The following is a 14,284-nucleotide window of genomic DNA, read 5'->3' on the forward strand; positions in this document are numbered from 1 at the left end:
ATATGAAATAATCTTTTTTAAAGCATCACCTGATTTTAGCCTCTGCAAAGAATTTTCCCCCTTTAGTTTACTTACAGTACGAACTATTCAAAAACATTCATCTTTCCATTAGTTTTTACATCCTCTGTTGCTAGGTCAGTACTATGCAGAGAGTGCCTTTCCAAAGTGTCTGGGGGAACCACTTTTAAAACTAAGTAAATATGATCAGCCTACACTAATATCTACATTCAGAATAAGATTAAGGCTGAAATCAATGCTGTGCTCATATGTTTAACAATCAGCTCTTCAGGAGGGGGAAAAAGAAGCCCGGACTGAATAGAACTTGCAAATTTCCTGGTGAAATACTCCCTGATGGCTGATTTCAAGGTACCACCCCACCGTGAAATCACTGACCATGGAGGTGGGAAGAGATGCACACCCAGGCGCACAAGAGCTGGTGCAAGGCTACAAGAGTCAGTGAGGTCACACCGCTGGCTGAACACAATAGCAAATCCCTGCAGTAAGAAAGACTGTGGTGTTTACAATCATCTACATTTGTAAAGCTCCACCATTTAAATTTACTTTTATCATACTTTTTTTCTCTTTCTTACTTTTTACTTTATGAAAGTATAATAATACATCTACAGGAGATCTGGAAAATACAGAAAAAAATACATATAGTTCCACCATATGTTACAATTATTTTTTAAGTAGCTAAATTAAGATTTTTAGTTGGAGTATCAATATTAAACTCTCAAAAATTAATAGAATAAATAGACAGAAAAGTAGAAAGATATATTAAGAGTAGACCTGAAAAGCACTATGGACCAACTCAATATAATGAAGATTTATGTAATTTTCACACAACAGTAGGAAATAGATTCTATTCAAGTTTCCATGGACTATAAACTAGGAGACACTGGAGCATAGCCAGGGACATAAGACAAGGTGCAAAAATGTCACAGTCTAAGGGTATTGAAATCATACAGTCTGTTCTCTTATCACTGTGGAATTATGTTAGAAATCAATATCAAAAGATTTTTTAAAATAACCCACGTATTGTCAAGTGTAGTGTGACATTTACGAGGAGAGATCTTTGACGTACCCATTGAAAGCCTCAATAAAGTTAGAAGACTGAAAAAAATACAGAGGGTGATTGCAGAGAAGAAAACATTTAAATGAGAAATTAATATCAAAGTGAGAAATTAATATCAAAGATACTTTTAAAAAGCCCATGTATTTGGAAATTAAATGTCCATTTTTAAATGATGGGTGTATCTAAAGAGCCATAACAAGGAAAACTAGAATATATTTGTAACAATAATAATGAAAAGAGAATTTACTAGAATTTGCTACATGCAGCTAAAGCTGCTCAATGCAACTAAATATACTGAGGAATCTTGAATAAGGTATGAAAACAAATAATGGACACAGGCATAAAATTTTGTGAAATTTGAACAAAATCTATAGTTAATAAAACTGTATCACATGCTAATTTCCTGATTCTTTTTATAACACATTTCTTTATATTCTCAGAAATGGATTAAAAGTTTCAAGCCTTAATTTTTAAAAGAAAAAAATCACTAAGATAGTAAACTTTCTAGACTTTTAGCAGTAATACTAGATGCCAAAATACATAGAAATATATCAAAGTTTTTGAGTGAACAGAAATTAGAAATCTAGCTAGCATTCTACTCATACTAAGTCAAACAAGTGGAATCAAAATGTCACAAATTTTTTAGCTAGGCAAAAATTCATGTTTTCTAAAATATATGTATTTTCTCACACATACTATTTACATATATATGTGTAAATAGTTCACACATATATATGTGAATATATATGTAAATATATACTCAAAAGCTTTTCTACTACACTTGATAAAGGCTTGAGAAAGAACAAAAAAAAGAGAAAGAAATTGGAAATACAAGCTAAATGAAATGGGAACACTAAATATGAAATCTAAAAGTGAAACAAACTATATAAAAGTAAAAGATCATCACATAGTCCAGTTATTTTTAAACATGGCTTCTCATAGAAACACACATGGAGCTTTGGAGAAAAAAAGCAATACCTGGGCATTTTTATTTTTCAAAAAATCCCAAGGTAACTCTGATATGCATCTGGATTTTTTTTTTTTAAATGATTACAGGTTTTTCTTTTAAATAGTAGTTTTAGTGATATTGGAGAAAGAAACGGCAACCCACCCCAGTATTCTTGCCTGGAAAATCCCATGGACGGAGGAAACTGGTAGGCTACAGTCCATGGGGTCACAAAGAGTCAGACATGCCTGAGCAACTTCACTTTCTTTCTTTCTTTCTTTCTTTCTTCCTTCCTTCCTTCCTTCAGTGATACAGAATTCTATTAGTTTCTGTTGACAAATCATGATGCAATGGTATTAAGTGAATAATATTAATAGTTATATAATCACAATATTAAAAGGTGTTATCAGTTTTCACAATCAATAGCCAGGAGAAAAAAATAAAAGATAATGACAATTGTAAGCCATAATGCAAACATGATTGACCTAACAATATAAAATATCTACATACACTTTGGAGGGTTAAGTAGAGTGATGTAGTAAGTAAAAAAGCATACATACACATGTTTTTATCTGCCCAGCCAATCTATGTTTTTTGGCTGGTACATTTAATCCATTTGTAGTTAAGGTAATCATCAATATGTATGATCCTATTACCATTTTCTTAATTGTTTTGGGTTTATTTTATGTAGGTCTTTTCCTTCTCTTGTGTTTCTATCTAGTGAAGTTCTTTTAGCATTTGCTGTAAAGTTGGTTTGGTGGTGCTGAATTCCCTTAACTTTTGTCTGTCTGGAAAGTTTTTGATTTCTTGCTGGGTAGAGTATTCTTGGTTGTAGCTTCTTCCCTTTTATCACTTTAAATATATCATGCCATCCTCTTCTGGCTTGTAGAGTTTCTATTAAGAAATCAGCTGATAACCTTATGGGAGTTCCCTTGTATGTAATTTGTCATTTTTCCCTTGTTGCTTTTAATATTTTGTCTTTGTTTTTAATTTTTGTCAGTTTGATTACTGTGTATTCCTCCTTGGGTTTATCCTGCCTAGCATAAACCTACTAAGGAATATCCTGCCTGGGATAAACCTACTAAGGTCCTGGACCTACTGGACCTGGTTGACTATTTTCTGTCCTATTAGGGAAATTTTCAGCTATTCTCTCTTCAAATAGTTTCTCAGGTCCTTTCCCTCTCTTCTCCTTCTGGGAACCCTATACTATGAATGTCGGTGCATTTAATGTTGTCCCAGAGGCCTCACAGGTTGTCTTCATTTCCTTTCATCCTTTTTTCTATATTCTGTTCTGCAGCAATGATTTCCACCATTCTGTCTTCCAGGTCACGCATCTGTTCTTCTGCCTCAACTATTCTGCTGTTGTTTCCTTCTAGTGCATTGTTCATCCCTGTTTGTTTGTTCTTTAGTTCTTCTAAGTCTTTGGTAAACATTTCTCATATCTTCTCCACTCTTTTTCCAAGATTCTGTCTCAGCTTCACTATCATATTCTGAATTATTTTCCTGGAAGTTTGCCTATCTCCACTTCATTTAGTTGTTTTTCTGGGGTTCTATCTTGTCCTTTCATCTAGAACATAAGCCTCTGCTTTTTCATTCTGGTTGACTCTATATGATGTGGTTTCCATTCTGTGGGATTGTGGTTCTTCCTACTTCTTCTGTCTGCCCTCTGGTGGATGAGGCCAAGAAGCCTGTGGAAGCTTCCTGATGGGTAGGACTGGCAGTGGGAAAAACTGGGTCTTGCTCTGCTGGGCAGGGCATTGCTCAGTAAAACTTTAATACAATTATCTGCTGATGGGTGGGGTTTTGCTCCATCCCTGTTAGTTGTTTGGCCTGAGGCAACCCAACTCTGGGGTCCACAGGCTCTATGGTAGAGCTAATGGCGCCCTCCAAAAGGGCTTACACCAAGGGGCACCTTCCAGGGCTGCTGCTGCCCGTGTCCCTGTCCCCACAGGGAGCCACTGCTGACCCACACCTCCATAGGGGACCCTCCAACACTAGCAGGGAGGTCTGATTCAGTGTCCTGTGAGGTCACTGCTCCTTTTCTCTGGGTCTTGGTACACACAAAATTTTGTTTGTGCCCTCCCAGAATGGAGTCTCTGTTTTCCCCAGTCCGATGGAAGTCCTGTAATCAAATCCCACTGGCCTTCAAAGTCAGATTCCCTGGGGATTCCAAGTCCCTTTGCCAGATCTCCAGGGTAGGAAGCCTGACATGGGGCTCGGAATCTTCACAAGAGTGGGAGAACTACCTTGGTATTATTGTTCTCCAGTTTGTGGGCTGCCCACCCAGCAAGTACGGGATTTGATTTTATCATGATTGCATCCCATGGTAGAACCATCTCACTGTGGCTTCTTCTTTGTCTTTGGACATGGGGCATCTTTTTTTGATGGGTTCCAGTGTCCTCCTGTACATGGCTGTTCAATAGTTGTTGTGATTTTGGTGCTCTCACAGGAGGAGATGAGTGCATGTCCTTCTACGCCATCATCCTGAACCAAATCTCCCACAGTTAGTTTTTATTTTATATATCCATTTGTTTCCCTTCACTATATGAGTCTGGCTCTTGAGAGCTGGGTGAAGGTAGAAGTTTGGCAGTCAACAATAGACAGCTTCTGCTTGAAGCAGTGGGAGTGCATGTGATCACACAAAGACAACATGTAAAGTCTACCATTTAAATTTAAATATTTAAATCTGTTGTCTTCAGATTTCACAAAACCATGGGAATGCTGTTAGGTTTTCTTTCTCCAGATCAAACAACTAAAAAATATAATCTGAAAGCTCTTGAAAGAATCCAAATGATACACATCTCTATGAGTGTGAGTACAGGCGTAAGACTGAGACTCCCACAAATGACTGGCCCTCAGTCAGAGAGGAGTCCACAAAGGCCTAGCCTCTCTAGTTCTTACCAAATGCCCTAATGTACTTTCTGAGATTCAGAGACTCAAGCCTAAAAAGGAGTTAGGTGATCTTAGTGCTAGCTTACCCAGCTACTCTGCATGCTTGATTGCTATTTCTGGACACAAAATGTAAAAAGCAAGCCATGCTCAGGAAAACTAGAAAATCACTTAATATGTGATAAAAAAATCCTGAGTAATCAAGGATTTGTCCAATAAGTTTGACCATTTTGTAACATACTAGACTTTTAAAGAAACACTTACATAAACATATTTTTATAAAGGATGCTGTAAATTATTGTCCTCTTAAGGACTAAATGACTGGACAACATCAAGCAGATATATGAGAAATGAAGTTAGCAGATTTGAAGGATCATTTTTATATTTAAAATAAAACAATGAGGCTTCATACAAACTTTCTAACATAAATAATACTATATGAATATATTTAATTTTGCCTTAGTCAGATGCTTGGTTTAACAAGCCTTATTAGGCAGAATCCTTCTAGAATGACTTATCTAACAAAAATAACTTGGCTTATAAACTAAGAAAATTGGTTGCCTTTATTTGGTGTCTTAAAATCATGTCTGAACAACTCTATCTGGATGACATACCCAATGTAATGTCCTTTTTAAGTCTTGATATTTATCATGGGGTTTTAAGTAATTTTATTATGAAAATTATCTTATATTGCCATGTGCTTTACCCTGTACTACTCCACATTAAAAAATAGTTCTACAACTCATTTGAGATGAGAAGTAAAATTTAAGAAGTGATCAAGTTAATAACATCTATTTTATACCACTTTATATCAAAATTTAGTATATTAAACACATGTAAAATTAGAGCTTGGTCACAGTCTCTCCCATAGGATCATAAGCACTTTGGGGGTAAGAATCATACACCATTCATCTTTACAGCCTCAGTACTCAGCATATCTTGTTTAAAAGTAGGCACAACAAAATGTTCATGAACTGAGCTAAAGCTGGTAGTGATGAGTGTGAGGTAGAGAAAAGTGAGAGTCACTCTTGAACTGATTGTGGGAACCAGCACTGTCACCTCTTCTTGTTTCTTGGCTCTGCCCATCCTGTGTATTATCAGAACTGGAACAATGAGTACCTGGCAAGAGATAGACTACATTTCATAAAGTACAGAAAGAATGAATTTCATTAGAGGAAAATCAACAGGCTAATTCTAAACTTTAACTAAAAGCAGAAGAGAAAATTGTACAATCAACTCTCTGGAAAGATAGCTAAAATATGTACTGAGCAGTGCTACCCCATTTGTGTATTCTGAGGGCCACTGTCCCTTCAAAAACTGGTTAACAAGGAGAGGCGGAGGTCAACCATTAAAGCAAAGCAAAATAAAGCAAAAGAGCCTTGCAATGATGACAACTGACCAACAGCAGAAGAGGCTAACCTAAAATGCAGTGTACCAGCCTTCAGTGTAAACTGTTCAAGAAGCTGGATGGCTAAGAAGCTGAGGCTCCTCCTCCAGCCTGGACTTAGGAAAATTCCCTCTGCTTCCCTCTTCTTGGTTATCACCCTGCAGTGCCTGCATTATCCCCCAAAGACTGAGAGTGCCTTGAGAACAAGGACAGTCTTTTATTCTTCTTTATTTGGTCCCTGAACACAATGAGGTTCACAAAGTTTAAAGCAAAAATAAACCTCTTTTATCAAAATCAAATAAAACTGATACTGAAGATCTAGTCTGTTTTAATGATAAGAATGAGAATTCCAATCTAGAGAAAATTTCATGACACACCTCAAAAATAAGGTTAAACTTCCAAAATTAATTATTTCTATTTGTAAACTCATACTTAAGATCTAGGATGGAGATTTAAATATTTTAATATATTGCTATGTATTAGATGTAGTCAAAGAATTTTATGACCTATATACAATCACAATTTCACCACTGGAGTGTTGAAAATTACCACTGTTCAGCAGTTTTTAGAAATATTAAATACCCTCAGAATGAGGGACACATATTGAGAAGATAAATTCTTCAGTATTGTACAGGAATGACAGTCTCAGTTTAATTATAAGGAACTACTTTTAAAGAAACAGACAAATCCCTTAACTTTCCTGGGTCTCAGGTTCCTTTGGAATGAGATGAACATTGTCGTCAAATGCTATTATAAATTGAAGAGTTTGGTAAACACTATTTAGTTGTAAGTACTTTTGTATTATTTATTTATTATTATAGTCATACTTCTTTGTATTTATACATACAAGGGTTAACAAGGGTTAATCATAAGAGTGTGTGTGCATGCATGCATGTGTGTGTGTGCGTGCGTGCCTGCACGTTTACTGGACAATAATTGATCAGCATAGTTTGTCCCTTAAAGCCTATTTCAAAAAAGAAAACACCTAAATAAAGTTGACTTTAATGGAAGCCAGCAGTTAATAAAACAACTTGTCTAAGAATCATCTTTTACCAAGAGGTTTTTAAAAAGCCAGAAAAACTTTCCAAAAAGAAACACTAAACATTCAAAACTAAAGGTGAAAGTGAAAGTCATTCAGTCGTGTCCGACTCTTAGCAACCACATGGACTATACACTCCATGGAATTCTCCAGGCCAGAATACTGGAGGGAGTAGCCGTTTCCTTCTCCAAGAGATCTTCCCAACCCAGGGTTCGAAGCATTAAAAAGTCAATTTGTCCAATACCTTAGGAATCTAGAATCAAGAACTAACTACTTATCATATCCCAGAATGTGTTGTGGCAATATATTGAAAGAGTTTTTTACATTACTACTGAGGTGTTAGAATTAACCTTGAATTTTCTTCTTTCACTTGACTTATTATAAAACCTTACCACTATTTAAACATAGTTTATTATATTTGATATTAAAATCCCAAGTTCATAAAGGATCAGATTTCCATTTATCCACTAAGATCACTGAAGAACATATCTACACTTTTCTGCTTGACTTCTCTCATTTTATTATTTTCTGTAAAGAAAGAAGAGAAACAAAAGTACTCTTCTATAACATAACGGAACACCTTTATCAGAAGAGTGCAATATTTAACTTCTAGCCACAAATTTCACAATTTATAAAAAGAACTATAATATATTCCTTCCCATCCACTTAAGGAAAGACCTCTCCACCCAGGTGACCAGGATGGAGGCCAATACCTCAGGTTCGATAAATTCTTTTTTTTTTTTTTTTCAGGTTTGATAAATTCTAAGTGGAGCTTGTTACTGTTCCTATTCAATCCACTCCATGTCCGGTGTTCCCTGATTTTGTTTATGGCAGCAGCACCCTCTTAGTTACCTGAAACTAGAAGTCCTTGAGAATTATTTGTCCAGTCTCTTACTTTCCCTCTGCATCCAGTTGCCAAGCCCTGACAATTCTTGCACTTAACTCTTTTTCCATCTGCTCCTTCCGCTGCATTCCCAGTTATGCTAGCTGAGGACCTTATCATCCCTTGCTTGAACTGTCACCCAACTCTCTGCATTCCATCTTACTTACAAATATCTTTGCTTCCAATATTTTCATCTCTATTCCATCCTACTTTTATATGCAAAATAAAACTTTCCTGAATGAACTCAGAAAAGTTCCATTCATCCCCTGCTCAAAAATCTTAAATGTCTTTCAAATGCCTGACAAACAACATCCAACTTACTCAAGGACTTCTATTATCCGGTTCAAATTTACCTTTCCAACTCTTTCCTCTCTACTAATAGTATGAGAGGATGTCTCCTGTGGTCTAAACAATCAGGCCTCTCATTTAGCACCTGATTCCCTCATTTATGCTGTTCTCCCTATCTGAAATGTCATTTCTCTGCATAAAGGATATCTAAGTTCCAAGCATTCTTCAATATATCAGTATAAGTCAAACACCAACTCCTCCTAACTTTCCTTGACCACTCTCTACCTCTACTACTGCCCCGTTGGAAATATGCACAACTAACACTTCAATCTCTGACTGCACATGTCATTTTCTACCCTACATGTTTGTTTATACATATTTTACCTGCTGCACTAGAACATACATCTATTATGTGCTTTACTATGACCAGGCACTAGCTAAGCACTCTAGACTGAAGGCAAAAGAAGAAAGGGGTGGCAGAGGATGAGATGATTAGATAGCATCACTGACTCAAGAGACATGAATTTGAGCAAACTCTGGGAGATAGTGGAGGACAGAAGAGCCTGCCGCGCTGCAGTCCTTAGGGTCATGAAGAGTCAGAAAAGGACACAGGGACTGAAGAACAACAACAGATATATGTTTCTAAAGAGAGCGTCTCCTTTACTCTTTGCAACAAGCCTTTCATAGTTGAGGAAAAGAAGCTAAAGAGACCTTAAAGAACTTACTCAAGACCATACCCTTCTTCAATGGCATGTATAATATATCGGCAGCTCTGAAGCGCTTAAGACAGTATTTGCACATATTATAATTTTTAACAAAGATATATTAAATGAAAAAGGAGTTCTATAAAATTTTACATCAGGAAATACTAAAGGGATATCCAGTTATTTATTCAATTTTCTGTATATTTACTTATTAGGTAATTACCTAATATGAGATAAGTCTGTTCTAGGTGGAGAATTCTTTTACAAAAATGCATAATAACTAACATTTATTGGATACCTACAAAAGGCATAATTCTAAGAACTGGGCCAGTATTCACTTTTTTAATTCTGAAAGCTACATGATTCTTATTTTCAGAAAAGAATAATTTAAGTACAAAGATACAACAAACTAACTTGCCCAAGTTCCAACAGCTAGCAAAGATAGAGAGGAAGAATCCGGGCTGAGGTGGTAGGGTCCTACAGCCTGCATGCTGAGGCACAATACCATACTGTTTTCTCCACCATACTATTATGGGATTCTGTCTATCCTCAAGGGCCTCAGTACAATCTGGACTATCTAATATGCAGTATGGAACCATTTACGTAAATTCAGAACTATTTTGAAATTCTTAAAATATCCTTTGGTGAATCTGTCTAATGTGATCTGGGAGAACACTTGATTATCATAATCATCACAGTTACTATAGCCATCAAAAGCCTTATAGACTGAGAGATCTTAAGTAGGAAAAAACAAAACATGTGAAGAGAAGAACTATCTTTAACTCCAGACATTAAAAGAAAATTGCCATTTCCCCCCAGTATCCATCCTACGTAGCACCTCGCGACAGCAACAACTCCTAAGACAACGGGAGAAGTAGCTAGTGCTGCCACTTATGCATGAATAAACTGTACACGCACACTGAGAGAGATTCCCATATGGGAAAAGAAAGAACATAAACAAAAGAAATATGCCAGCAGAGGAACAGAAATTGCCCTTAAATGACAGTTTCTCCTGACACAGAATGAAAGATAAGTATAATTCCCCAGAGGAGAGAATGGGGAAATCAGAACAGCTTTCATTTGGCAATGATAACACATTAAGAACGATTTTACTCATAGATTTTTCAGTCTTTGAAATGCTGGCACTCAGTATTACCAGAAATTACACTCTCCCCACTACTATATATATATAAATATATATGTATGTATCAATACATACCAGAGTGAAGATGTAAGTAGTCCTTGATCAGTGCAGAATGTTACTATCTCCTAAGAAATAATCTCCACACTTTTTCATTGATATTCAATATCAGTATGTCCAACTCTCCTACAAAGAGAGTATTTATGAACCAACTGTCTCCAAAAGATAGACATTCCAAAGTTCTTCATTCCAGAAAATTTATATTTCAGGATAATTTTTCATTCTTATGATTCTATTTTATAATACTGCTGTTAAATATGAATAGAAAGTATCTTTAAAGGACCACATAGAGCAGAGGAAACCACATAAATGTGAATTACTGACACATTACAAATGTACACATAAAAATTTACGGTAAGAGTATTATAAAGAAAAAAAAAAGTTGTTCAAAATCATCTCACTGATACATGCTACTTATGTCAATATCTGTCCTTTAATGGAAAATCAATCTTGGATGTTTTTGTTACTTAATGTGTATTGTGCAAATATGTATACATTCAAATGCATATAAATAAATATACTTTCTCATCAATACCACAGCAGTATAGCAGAATGAAAAATACAGAGAACCACAGTGAAAATGCAGAGTTAAAAACAATGTTTAAGACAACTCAAATTCAGTTACAATGATATTTATTTTCTCAGTTTAACTAATGAGACAGACATTTTAGATAGATTTCTCAATTTTCCTTTAAAAATCATCAGACTTTTCTACTCTTCAAAAATAAAATCGTGTGTTGAAGATAACATTTCTTTTTCTTTTACCCAAAACAAAACAGAAGAGAATAACAACATGCAAAATGTTTCTGGAAAGTGAAAACACCAGGTGAATTAACTTAGCTCTACAGCAATTTTCTTTTTCAGTGAAAGTTCTTTCAGCTTTTCTGAGTCACTCGCCACAGAAACTAAACCTTGCATTGGGCATCCCCATTCTTTGTCATTTTAATTCAGTTATTTAAATGCACCGTAAGTTTTCCTCTCAGATGAGATGCTAATCATGAAGGAAGTCTTCTTAATCAAAACGGAACAGCAAATGAGTACTTGTGTATTTTATCATGATTTCAGCTTGCAAGGGTAGAGGAACTCCTCTGTTTTACAGAAGCACAAAGGATCATCCACAGACTCACGCACTCTTTGCATAGACGTCTGCCCACAGATCATTCCCAAATTACCTACACTTTTATTTAGCTACCAGGTGATAACAGTTTGGCTTCACAATGAGCCTACATTGGCTATAAATTGGTTTTCTAAGCAGTTTTCGTATTTTAAGCTCCACACATAAACTCACATTATAATCAAACTGTTGCATTTTATTAGTTCTGTCTCCAAACAATACATGAAGTCCTCAAACTGCTTTTGCTAAATTTAAAAAAAGTAATTCATTTTCTACATAAGAAAAGTGTACTGAATCAGACACATATTATGTCACAAAGGCAGGGATTAATTAGATTTGCATTGTCCATTACATGTCAAGTTTGTATATGCTGCTGACTTAAAAGAGCCGCAGTAATGTACAAAGTTTATAGTATTAATAAACATCATCCTGCATGTATGGAGAGTCTTTGGTTTCAAAAGCCTTAGAGAGGAGTAAATTTGGCTATTTATCATGTCTTCTTCCATAGTACTCATTTCGCCAAACTACCCATATTTAGTTCTTTTAACCTTTTCTCATAAGTCAATCCCTTCAACTCATTAGTCTTTCTGCCCCTTGTCTCTGATTGTTTCCATTTGGTTTATTAGAGAGGTGGCATCTTACTAAAGCTTTCCCTTTGCTCTTAATTTCTATTCAAAGGATTATAAACTTCTTGAGGGCAAGGACTATGTTTTCTTGAATTAAAAATGAGTTACAGAGACAAGATGCCTTATTGAAGATAATCTTGAATCTCCTTGCCTTTTGATAACTGACAATGCTTTAAATCTTATTAAGAAAGCTGCATTTTTGTGTGTGCTCACTTCATCTAAGAAAGACTGTATCACAGCTGAGTACCTCAGACTTTTAAACAAGGGGTGGTGTGTGTGTGTGTTGGGATTAGTTTCTACAACTGAATGCCCTGTGATAAAATGATTCTCTCAGAGAAACTGAATTACATTTTCCCAATGGGAATTAACATTATACGTGCATCATAATAAGCAGTCTTTTGTTTTTCTTTTAAAAATCCTTTACAAAAATTCTGAAATCTGCTTCCAGTGAATATTCTGGACATTCCCCCCTAAACAGATAACATTCTGCCCATCAGATAATCAGAGCAATAAATAACTTGTATTAGTCTCAACCCACTACTCTGTACAAGGTTGAATCAAAAACGTTTAAATCTTGTGGTGGAAAAAGTAAGCAAAAGAAAAAATAACAGAAGGCCCTTTACTCAAGTTAATGTTAAAAACCTACAGGAAAAAGTGCTTTTGAGTTCAGAGGGATGAGAAACTTGGAGAGACAGAAAGATTTAAAGCAGATTCAGGAAATGGAATTTCAGGAGAATTCACAAGATTCTGACAAATGGAAAAGGGAATAGAGCATGTAGGTGCTGGGGAAATGGCCTGTAGAGAAAAACTAAGGTGGTTCAACTAAAATGGACTTCCCCTCTACTTTTCAGATGGTAAAGAATCTGCCTGCAATGCAGAAGACCCAGGTTCAATCCCTGGGTCATGAAGATCTTCTGATGAAGGGAATGGCTACCCATTCAAGTATCCTTGCCTGGGAAATCTCACTGATGGAGGAGCCTGGTAGGCTACCATCCATGGGTTCACAAAACAGTTGGACATGACTTAGTGACTAAACAATAACAATAGCTTTTTGGGGGCGGGCACCCCAAGCAAAGTGAGAAATAAAAAACTTTTAGCCCATATTGAGTCCCTTAAAGCTATTAAACCCTTTGCCTTGCAGTACAAGGAAATCACTTTTCTCCTTGGGTATGGAGACTTTATATTCACCCCCAAAGACCTATTCCACTCTGCTGAGATGAATTTGAACCCTGATACTGTCAACCAAGGGGTTAATTTATACCAGTCCTGAAGTCTCTTCAAATCTGATCCTCCTACCAGCAAGGTGCTCATTAAGAAAGTGAATTACATACTCTGTTCAGGGACAGAGCCCTCTGGAAGGACTGGAATTTTTCACTGTTACATGGCTCTTTATTCTTTAACTCAACTGCCACCATTTTCAATGTTATAAATAGATACCTTTCTGATATCTAAATTTAATATATTTAGATAATAATACATTACATTTAATATATCCCCCTCATCAGCTATGTTTGTTTTCTCTTAATTAACAAAAGAAACATGAAACATCTTATAGGATGTCTTGGCATCTTAATAAAAAAGAAAACTAGGTATAATTGCCTATATGATACCTAGAGAAGAATATTAAACAAACTTTTATGCCACAGGCATTTGTAAAATCAGGAGTTTATTTAAAAAGTTGATCAAAGTTGATCTCTGACCATCATAACTCTCTACACCCTCCCTAAGATAAGCAGACAAATTATTCATTGAAAATACTGTGACAGATTTTCAAATAATCTATAATTAGAACCAAAGGAATATTTATGCCTTGCTTCATTTATCTGAAGACAAAAATTTAAATTTAAAAATGGTTAGAAATTGTTTCTTTATATTTTATGTGTCATAATATTTTATACCTTTATATATTTTAATAAATGTTTGCATATAATATTTTAACATTCAGACCCACACCACATTCTCTGAATATTATCCATATTTCTTTATAGAAATCAAAAGTTAAATACCATAAGGAGACCTTATATACTGTCCACAACACAGAATATTTTATGAATATTTATTGAAAGGGACATAAAGCAGGTATATGAGGAAACCGGAGCTACAAGAAAAAGCCAAAATGTTTCCCTATTTCT

The 14,284-nt window shown here is 35.5% G+C and overlaps 1 protein-coding gene across 10 annotated transcripts in view; it reads right to left on the reverse strand.

The window, feature by feature from the left end:
* SOX5 (SRY-box transcription factor 5) overlaps positions 1-14,284 on the reverse strand; it is a 1,099,609-nt gene that overhangs the window by 1,010,541 nt on the left and 74,784 nt on the right. The window contains exon 2 of one of the 10 annotated variants that reach the window (XM_043441160.1): positions 10,431-10,538. The exons of the other annotated variants lie outside the window; for them this stretch is intronic. The gene's annotated coding sequence lies outside the window, so the exon portion shown is untranslated. The remainder of the gene's footprint in view (positions 1-10,430; positions 10,539-14,284) is intronic. 10 annotated transcript variants of the gene reach the window in all.

The sequence above is a fragment of the Cervus canadensis genome, chromosome 21 (genome assembly GCF_019320065.1).
Source record: "Cervus canadensis isolate Bull #8, Minnesota chromosome 21, ASM1932006v1, whole genome shotgun sequence".
Lineage (NCBI taxonomy): Eukaryota > Metazoa > Chordata > Mammalia > Artiodactyla > Cervidae > Cervus > Cervus canadensis.